Below are 10,998 nucleotides of genomic sequence, written 5' to 3' on the forward strand. Positions count from 1 at the left end.
AAACTCAATTAAACACGGTAAAGCCAAGTTAAGGGTACCTTTCATTGCCCTAGTATCCTTTCCGTTCTCTTGGACACAGCTGTTCTTTATGTACCCCACACCCATACATCTACACACAAATAAGCACACACACAAGGGGATACATTGGTGTATTTTAAATATTTTAATACTGCCGGCAGTTGCTTTTCGGTTTTGTTTGGTCTTTTAGTTTCATCTCATTTGGAAAAGGTCGAAAGGCCTAACATTATTTGATTGCCACTTCAATCCACTTTCACTCTTTGTCTCTTTGGCTCACAATTGTCAATTCCCTTCCACACACACGCACACACACACTCCGGATAGGCACTTGTGTTTCAACTGAACCTTTTTGTTCTTTCCTCTGTATTCTTTATGTTTTCATTTTTGCATATAAGGCTTTTGTTTATTTGAATTTTCGGCAAAAGTGATCCGCATAGTGACCATGCATAATTAGATTGAAATTTTTGGGTCAAATTGTTTGTACTTTGTAAATTGATTTCACTTATTTGTTTTGGACACAAAATGTTATTGTATCTAATATTGAATGCTGTTAGCTATAAGTACTTGAATTTCTGTAGAAATAAGCTTCATCTTCAAGCCAATGTTAATAAGGTAAAAATTTTGTTACGAAATATTTAATCGAAGCATGAAATTTGTCTATATATTATGAAGTTCGTTTTAAGCTTATGACTTTAATGAATAGGTGAACTCAATATTATAAGGGTTTCTAGTCTAAGACCCACCTAAAAGGGGCACTTTTCATATAAAAACTATATGTATTTCTTTGCTAATAGTAGCTTTTAAATAACATTTTCCTGTCGTTTTGACTTTTTTTTTTAACAACTTGTTAAGTACTTAAATGACACTTGAAATCAGAACTCTCCTTCTTTAATCTGAAAATCTTTTCTGTCTATTGAATTAATCATAACAATCCAACTACATTAAATATATTTTTTTTATGTTCATAAGAGGCTTAAAAAATGTACTAAGTTCAATTCAAAGAATTAATCTAAGCCGTGAGGTATTCGTAAGTTCGCAGAATCATTTCCAATTGTAATTCTGATTGTAATTCTAGTCATATTACTAGGTTAGTTAAACAACCACAAACGTGCCAAAGTACAGTTGTATTATATTTTCTTTAGTGCATCTGATTTGGTGAAGCCGCTTCAGATGAACACGATGTTTATTCTTAAACAATGAGGAAAAAGTAAACCAAAACTGTCTTTCGTAATTTAATATCTGCATTTAATGTGCCAAGAAAGTGAAGACATTAGCTTTTTAATGGAAATTTACGTTGTTTATTTAGTGATCGTTACTTTTGGTATACAGAATTTAAAACTAAAGCCTCATACTTCATTCCTATAAAGTCTATTAGAGTTCCCTTTACCTTGCTATTCTCTCTTCGAAAAAAGGTTCTTTATTCATGCTTCAATTCTTCTTTTGTATTGTATTTAAATGTTTTTATGGTCTTTAGTTAACGACTAATTTTGATTTAACTAGATCAGGGCACTTCTCACATGAGTGCTAATTGAACTGAATTTTAAATGAAAGTAAACAAAACGAGAAGCCGCAAGTTTGAAGAAAGAAACACCGACACGTTTACTATTTATTGGCGGTATGGTATACCTGTTGATGGTTTACATTTCGAATCAGTTACATCTGGCTATGTGTTGAAAGCAGGTACTTTCTGCCCACCAATTCAACAGAGATCACGCTCGTCTATCTCAAACCGATGACCGTATCGGCCAGAGAGAAGGAGACAAATGGAAATGAGCAGTTTGACTATGGTGCGATATATCGTTGGATTATTTATCGTGGCATTGAGATGATATTGGACAATTTGGACTACCCGGACGGAGTTGTTTGCTACGAGTGATTTGTGAATATGCAGCTGTTCTCTTGAGCCATGAAAGCGGTTTACTTGGCGAGATTCTACACATTATATTAACTCCATCGAGTTCGAATGACAAACTAACGCATCGAATGGATGGTGAATATCAAGAGTCTATGCCAAAAAGTGTTCAAAATCACCTATGGATCTGATTATTATAATGAAAGTGAATAAATGAAAAATGAAACCTGATTGATTGTTATACAATGATTTCATTAAGTTTGGTGACAATAAGTAAATGTGATGTGTGCACGTAGCGAATGTTAGTTAGTTAGTTAGTTTTTCTGTGTGTTTAACTAACTAAAGCCTATCTAAAACTTTGTGTAAGACATTTTTTTTTGGGGCGCACAACATAAACTGCAATCGCGTACAAGCGGGTGTGACAATTACAAAGTTGATAAACATAATTATTAGTTTTCGCACACATTGTCAGCATGATCTGCATGCCCAATCAGCATCAGTTGTAATTAAACATACGAAAACCCAAGCAAACACACACACACACACACACACACACACACACACACACAAAGGGAGAGACACACACACACAGATGACAAAAAAAGTGAAAAGTGCGGGCGCGTTTACTTGCCTTCGTCTGTTTTTTTTTCAAGTTTGAACGTTTTCCCTCCTGAAATTTAGGAACTTTTGGTATCGCCGGTGTCAAGTGCAAGTGTCTACTCACGTATACCCATTGGTCTGCCGTTCCGTCGCTGCTTGCTGGGATTCCGATCTTCAGTCTTTTTTCCCCCGGTCGCTGGGTCGGTGTTCCTGGGCCTGCCGGAGGGGAGCGGGGGGCCTTTTTCTTTGCCCGCCCATTTGCAGCTCAAGTGGTATTGGTGAGGTGGACTTTTTCACGCTTATTAGCTGTGTTGTGTCCTCCTTTGGCACGTGCAGAAAAAATACCAGCTGCTGCCAGGTTTGCCACACATAGATATAAATCTAATCAGCTGAGTTACCAGCACCTGTCTGGCTCGCCTCAATCAGCTGATCGTAACCCACGCTCAAATGCTAAACAAAAAAGGCGGCAAAAAGTTGAAAAACTTTTGTTTTGTTTTATTTATTATACGTATTCGGTTGCTGTTGTTGTTGTTGTTGTTGTTGCAGTTGTTTTGGGTTATAAAATGAAACGAATGTAGACAAACTTTGGCCCCATTTTGAAAGTTGCACAAGCTATGCAGACAGAGAAACGCCCTCAGCGATTCCGACAATTGGTTAGAAATGGGCAAGAAATGGGAGTTAATATGTACAGTGGTAAATGTCTAATATAATTAGGCATAACAGTTTAGCCACTTTGCATAGTGAAATCTTGGGTATAAGCCGGTATAGTGAGTAGAGATTACGGTCTTTGTTGGCGGCAACGGCAACGGCAACGGCGGCATCTGTAGCAGCTCATGGGGCAGATGCTTCAACAACAATTGAAATAAATGAATTTACTAAAGCAAAAAAAAAAACGTATATAAAAAGGATTGTGGCATAAAATTCAATGATAAAGTCTTGTATAAAACCGGAACCTTGGACACACTCATTCACACACACACACACACACACACACACACACACACACACCCTCAGCGGGGTGGCATACACTTAAAACTAAGCCAATTTTGTTTGGCCTCACACAAGGTCGAAAGGCCTAACATTATTTGATTGCCACTTCAATCCACTTTCACTCTTTGTCTCTTTGGCTCACAATTGTCAATTCCCTTCCACACACACGCACACACACACTCCGGATAGGCACGTGTGTTTCAACTGAACCTTTTTGTTCTTTCCTCTGTATTCTTTATGTTTTCATTTTTGCATATAAGGCTTTTGTTTATTTGAATTTTCGGCAAAAGTGATCCGCATAGTGACCATGCATAATTAGATTGAAATTTTTGGGTCAATTTGTTTGTACTTTGTAAATTGATTTCACTTATTTGTTTTGGACACAAAATGTTATTGTATCTAATATTGAATGCTGTTAGCTATAAGTACTTGAATTTCTGTAGAAATAAGCTTCATCTTCAAGCCAATGTTAATAAGGTAAAAATTTTGTTACGAAATATTTAATCGAAGCATGAAATTTGTCTATATATTATGAAGTTCGTTTTAAGCTTATGACTTTAATGAATAGGTGAACTCAATATTATAAGGTTTCTAGTCTAAGACCCACCTAAAAGGGGCACTTTTCATATAAAAACTATATGTATTTCTTTGCTAATAGTAGCTTTTAAATAACATTTTCCTGTCGTTTTGACTTTTTTTTTAACAACTTGTTAAGTACTTAAATGACACTTGAAATCAGAACTCTCCTTCTTTAATCTGAAAATCTTTTCTGTCTATTGAATTAATTATAACAATCCAACTACATTAAATATATTTTTTTTATGTTCATAAGAGGCTTAAAAAATGTACTAAGTTCAATTCAAAGAATTAATCTAAGCCGTGAGGTATTCGTAAGCTCGCAGAATCATTTCCAATTGTAATTCTGATTGTAATTCTAGTCATATACTAGGTTAGTTAAACAACCACAAACGTGCCAAAGTACAGTTGTATTATATTTTCTTTAGTGCATCTGATTTGGTGAAGCCGCTTCAGATGAACACGATGTTTATTCTTAAACAATGAGGAAAAAAGTAAACCAAAACTGTCTTTCGTAATTTAATATCTGCATTTAATGTGCCAAGAAAGTGAAGACATTAGCTTTTTAATGGAAATTTACGTTGTTTATTTAGTGATCGTTACTTTTGGTATACAGAATTTAAAACTAAAGCCTCATACTTCATTCCTATAAAGTCTATTAGAGTTCCCTTTACCTTGCTATTCTCTCTTCGAAAAAAAGGTTCTTTATTCATGCTTCAATTCTTCTTTTGTATTGTATTTAAATGTTTTTATGGTCTTTAGTTAACGACTAATTTTGATTTAACTAGATCAGGGCACTTCTCACATGAGTGCTAATTGAACTGAATTTTAAATGAAAGTAAACAAAACGAGAAGCCGCAAGTTTGAAGAAAGAAACACCGACACGTTTACTATTTATTGGCGGTATGGGTATACCTGTTGATGGTTTACATTTCGAATCAGTTACATCTGGCTATGTGTTGAAAGCAGAGTACTTTCTGCCCACCAATTCAACAGAGATCACGCTCGTCTATCTCAAACCGATGACCGTATCGGCCAGAGAGAAGGAGACAAATGGAAATGAGCAGTTTGACTATGGTGCGATATATCGTTGGATTATTTATCGTGGCATTGAGATGATATTGGACAATTTGGGACTACCCGGACGGAGTTGTTTGCTACGAGTGATTTGTGAATATGCAGCTGTTCCCTTGAGCCATGAAAGCGGTTTACTTGGCGAGATTCTACACATTATATTAACTCCATCGAGTTCGAATGACAAACTAACGCATCGAATGGATGGTGAATATCAAGAGTCTATGCCAAAAAGTGTTCAAAATCACCTATGGATCTGATTAGTATTATAATGAAAGTGAATAAATGAAAATGAAACCTGATTGATTGTTATACAATGATTTCATTAAGTTTGGTGACAATAAGTAAATGTGATGTGTGCACGTAGCGAATGTTAGTTAGTTAGTTAGTTTTTCTGTGTGTTTAACTAACTAAAGCCTATCTAAAACTTTGTGTAAGACATTTTTTTTTGGGGCGCACAACATAAACTGCAATCGCGTACAAGCGGGTGTGACAATTACAAAGTTGATAAACATAATTATTAGTTTTCGCACACATTGTCAGCATGATCTGCATGCCCAATCAGCATCAGTTGTAATTAAACATACGAAACACCCAAGCAAACACACACACACACACACACACACACACAACACACACACAAAGGGAAGACACACACACACAGATGACAAAAAAAGTGAAAAGTGCGGACGCGTTACTTGCCTTCGTCTGTGTTTTTTCAAGTTTGAACGTTTTCCCTCCTGAAATTTAGGAACTTTTGGTATCGCCGGTGTCAAGTGCAAGTGTCTACTCACGTATACCCATTGGTCTGCCGTTCCGTCGCTGCTTGCTGGGATTCCGATCTTCAGTCTTTTTTCCCCCGGTCGCTGGGTCGGTGTTCCTGGGCCTGCCGGAGGGGAGCGGGGGCCTTTTTCTTTGCCCGCCCATTTGCAGCTCAAGTGGTATTGGTGAGGTGGACTTTTTCACGCTTATTAGCTGTGTTGTGTCCTCCTTTGGCACGTGCAGAAAAAATACCAGCTGCTGCCAGGTTTGCCACACATAGATATAAATCTAATCAGCTGAGTTACCAGCACCTGTCTGGCTCGCCTCAATCAGCTGATCGTAACCCACGCTCTACCCCTAATAAATTCTTCTGCATACTTCCTGGCTGTCTCTGTTATTCGCCGTAACAGACATTCGGATACTACAGAGTTCTGAGGGCGCGGCGACAAACGGTCTGCTTGGCGTTGGGTGTGAGTCTTAGCCGCTGGTGCAAAATTCCTGGGTTCGACTCCCACCTTTGGAAATTTCTCTATATCGTTTTTTATTCCATATTTATTCCATATTTATTTATTTATTTAAACGAAATTAAATTTGTATAGTCTGGCCGTAATTTGTTTTCCATAGTAGTTTCTTGGAATACATAGTTCTGTTTACTGTTCCTTGTCTATTGTCGGGCTGCGTCAATAGGGGCAATTGCTGTGTCGCCGCCGAGTTGGAGCGGCATAACTCCCAGCGTTGCGGCAAGAGGAAATTCTTGTCCTGCGAGGGAAATTGCCTCTAGAACGCGCGGCCGAGTCAATAATGATGAAGAGGACGCCGCCACCGCAGCGGCAGCAGGTGGCAAGACCTCTTGCACCCGCCCCGTCGGTGCCTGTGGCAACACCAGACGCTGCCCTTGTAGTGGATGCTCACGAGGCAACGCCGAAAAGGCTTAGAAGCCCATCTGTTGGGGCTGAGGGGACCGATGGCGAGGCAGCCAATAACGGGCCTGCATTAAAAAAAGCAAGGTGGGGCAGGTGCGGCCTACTTGCAACGAGTTGGAGGAAATGGGCCATATTCTGGCCTCAATTGCTACCCATTATAGCAGAGATAAGGATGCTAGTGGCAAAATTAACCGCAGCATCACTAACGAGTTTAGGGAGAAGGTTGCTCGGCTGCGAGAACTGCACGTAGCAGTGATCGCCTTGCTTTCAAGACAAAGGGCCGATCTCGCAATTGCCAGTGGCGTGTCCCACTTGCAGCATGTCTCCACCTAAACGGGTGAGTAGGCAACAGCAAACCGAGCTGGTGAATTCACCGTCTAAGCGGGATAAGCTGTGTCAAACGTCACCATTCGATGACTCAGGTCGTCACCCAAGCGAGGCCACAGCAGAAGACGAACAGAAGAATCGCCAACACCCACAGAAGTCGTCTACACGGCTTCAGACGGGGCAGTACCAGCAGGGGCAGCAACAGCTCCATCAGCAGAGCCAATCCAGTCAAATTGGATCACAGCAACAAGCCATGCAGCACCAGCAGCTACCTCGTCTGATGTGGAGCAGCCAAGGGCTCAGCAAAATGCCCAAAGCAGTCAAGAATGGGCTCCTGTGAGGTTTTGCCAACTTAAGCATATCTCTGCTTAACGTCGGCACACAACACACTTTCGAAGGGCGGCACAGGATCGGTGGTGGATCTTTCCTACGCCAGCGACAGTATTGCTGCTTCGGCTGTTTGGAGCGTAGGCATGGCATACTCTGCCAGCGACCACGAAATAGTGACATTCTCGTAGGCAGAAACAGGCACCGCCAGCGCGAACGTTACCGCTTCGGAAATCCTTCAAGGTGGACGCTTTCAACCCGCTTTTGTTCGCTGAAAGCCTGGAAGGACTCACGGAGTGCCCCAACACAAACGCAGAAGAGGCTAGACTCGATGAAGCGTGTGTTGCCAGCATGGCCCAGCGAGGGTCTTCTCGCGCCACCACACCCCAGTCTGCTGGTGGAACGAGGCAATCGCTGATGCCAGAAGGGCTTGTCTTCGAGCGAGACGGCTTTATCAGCGGGCAAGACATTCGCTCAACTTCGAGGCTCTCGTCTGGAGTACAGAAGGCGGAGGAAAGCCTTAAGGTGGCGATCAGGGATAGCAAGCGTGAATGTTTCCTCGAGCTATGTGATTCGCAGAACAAGACCCTTGGGGCAAAGCCTACCAGACGGTGGTCAAACGAGTACACGGAAACAGGCAGTCATCGCCATCAGACCAACCACTGTACGCTCCATCGTCAGCAGCCTATTCCCGACGCCCCGGAGTTATCGCATGTGTCTCCCTTGGGGACACACCTTCAAGTGGAACAATGCTCGCATGCTGAGGTCATCGAGACGGTGAGCGTCAAAAGCCAAATAAAGCCCCGGGTCCCGACTCTATCCCAACATCGCACTTAAACTGGCAGTAACGATACTCCCTCATGTATTCACGGAGTTGTACTCAAAATGCATAAGAGAAGGGTCTTTCCCACCAGGTTGGAAGTTACAAACCTTGTGTTGTTGCCCAAGCCGGAAACCACCAGACGAGGCATCCTCGTATAGGCCATTTGCCTGTTGGATACAGCTGGCAAGGTGCTGGAGTCGATGCTTTGCTCGAGACTGGAGTCGGCGATATTAGCAGGCGGGGGCTTATCCGAGCACCAGTTCGGATTCAGAAAGGCCAGATCCACAATCGACGCAATAAACCGTGTGGTTCACTTGGCAGCTGAGGCAATCGACGCTCTAGATGGAAAGGCGGCAGTAAAGAATACTGTATCGTGGTGACGCTCGACGTGAAGAACGCGTTTAACTCAGCAAGGTGGGATCGCATACTGGACGCGTTGGCAACATTCAATATCCGAGCTACCTGATGGACTGCGTGCGGAGCTACTTTCGCGACAGGAGAATCCGATACTTAACGGAGGATGGCCTGGAAGAAAGAGGGGTATCGGCTGGTGTTCCACAAGGATCCGTCCTGGGCCCCTTGTTATGGAACACCATGTACGACGGAGTCTGCGCCTTGAGTTCGAGCAGCACACACACATTGTCGGGTTTGCTGCCGATGTCGCTCTGGTGGTTTCGGCGAAGGACCTTCACGTCGCCGAAGAGCGTTGTAGCGTGGCGATAGCCAAAGTTGGCCACTGGCTATCGGCCGCAGGGCTTAAATTGGCAGCGCAAAAGACCGAGGCGGTGCTCATTAGCAGCCGGAAGCGCGTCGACTCCCTCGTGGTATCCAAGCCGTGCCATTAATACCTAGGTGTCATGCTGACACTAGATTGTCCTTCAAGGAGCACTTAGAATACTGCAGTAGCAAGGCCAGCTGCGTCGGCCCGGTCCCTAGCCCGTATATTGCTGGAATACGCGTGGCCCAAAGCAAGGACGGCGCCTGCTACTATCGAGCGTTAGTAAAATCCACTGCCTGTACGCAGTTCCTTCGTGGATTAAAGGTGTGGAGGTTAGGAGCTACAGGAGGAGCCTCGAGTGACTCATCGTCTAAGTGCTATTAGGTGTGTAGCGCTTTCCGCACCATATCCGATGACGCAGCTCTGGTGATCGCTGGAATGATGCCCATCGATGAATGTGCGGCAATTGCGTCGGCCACGTTTGGTAGCATCAAGGCAATCAAGTGGCAGCAACATAACCCAACCAAGAGGACAGGCGCGACTCATGGCATGGCAGCACTCCATGCGCAGATGGAAGAGAGGTGGGACTCCTCGCCAAGGGACGGTGGACCCATGCACTAATCCCGGACATCACACAATGGGTAACGAGGAAGCATGGTGAGGTTGACTACTACCTTACTCAGCTCATGAGCGGCCACGGGGTGCTTCAGGAGCTACCTGAAGAGGTTCCACCACGATGTCTCGACGAGTGCACATGGTGCGGCGCTGGCATCATAGAAGATGCGAGTCATGTGCTGCAACACTGCCCAAGATTTGACGAGGAAAGACACCGGTTGGAGAGGGTCATGGGCGAGCCGGTGGCGCAGTGTAACCTAGCCGGGATGATGGTCGCAAACTCTAACGTGTGGCAGGCGGCCGCCGCCTTCGCCGCACACGTGATGAAGAAACTCAGGCAGTTGGAGAGGGAAAGGTCGGCGAATTAAAGAAGCACACGGTCTGCGAAGCAATACCGACAAGTCGTCCCGCAGTAACCGTAATCCTTTTTTCATTATGCCCGACTTCGTATGTTTGTTCCCTTGTTATGTTATTTGTAATTATGTTAGCAATGTTTAAATGAAAAAAAAAAAAAAAAAAAAAAAAAAAAAAACACAAAGGGAGAGAGTAACACAAATACGCAACACAATGTATGCGAATATATGTTGCGTATGCGTGATGTGTGAAATTATTACGAGAGAGCGGTTACTGAGGGGAAGAGACACAACTGTTTCATTCCTTTGCTTAATTCAGTAAAATTTAAATACCAAATATAATTTATATGAATTATATGTATATATATTTTAATACATTAATACATGCCACTAATACAAATTTATTTATGTCACCAAACACCTTTAACCTTAAAGGTTAATCAGAACACGTAGGAAAACACTCTCTCCCTGTGTCTACATACATAAATGCAACACAATCAAAATATTAGTCGCTCTGGTCGCCGGCGACTGGAGCGACAAATGTCGCTCAATGATCTTGTGCACGGGACCATTGAGCGACAATTGTCCGTCTAGTCGCCGGGACTAGAGGGACAAAAGCGACAAAGCGGCGACACAATGCTTGTTTGACCCGGCGTTCGGCAAGACATTTGGACATTTGTCTTGGCGACTGGAGCGACAACTGTCGCTAGGTTGTCGTTCCGGTCTTGAAAGCTAGGACATGCAATGTTAAATGTCGCCGCATTTTTAATGGGAGTGTCGCCAGTTTGTCCCGGGGACAAGCGACATGTCCCGGGGAATCCGGCGATTCCCCGGCGACCGGTACTCAAGGGAATGTTGTTGCTTTTGTCGCCAAGACGATGATGATTATGATTGTATGATGATAGTGAAAGAATTTGTTACTTGATGCCAATTTCATTGAAATGAGAAACCAACCAAGTAACCTATCTACTCTGCCTGGGTGGCCTGCATCTTAAGGATAAAAACAATTGACCAACTTAATAGCATTATGCAAATAATCA

At 43.0% G+C, this 10,998-nt stretch overlaps 2 pseudogenes; both read left to right on the plus strand.

The window, feature by feature from the left end:
• Positions 1-1,585: 1,585 nt before the first annotated feature.
• On the plus strand, positions 1,586-2,087 carry LOC124461764 (annotated as a pseudogene).
• Positions 2,088-3,141: 1,054 nt separating this feature from the next.
• Positions 3,142-5,399, plus strand: LOC124461763 (annotated as a pseudogene).
• The last annotated feature ends 5,599 nt before the right edge of the window (positions 5,400-10,998 follow it).

Source organism: Drosophila willistoni, unplaced genomic scaffold (assembly GCF_018902025.1).
Source record: "Drosophila willistoni isolate 14030-0811.24 unplaced genomic scaffold, UCI_dwil_1.1 Seg634, whole genome shotgun sequence".
Lineage (NCBI taxonomy): Eukaryota > Metazoa > Arthropoda > Insecta > Diptera > Drosophilidae > Drosophila > Drosophila willistoni.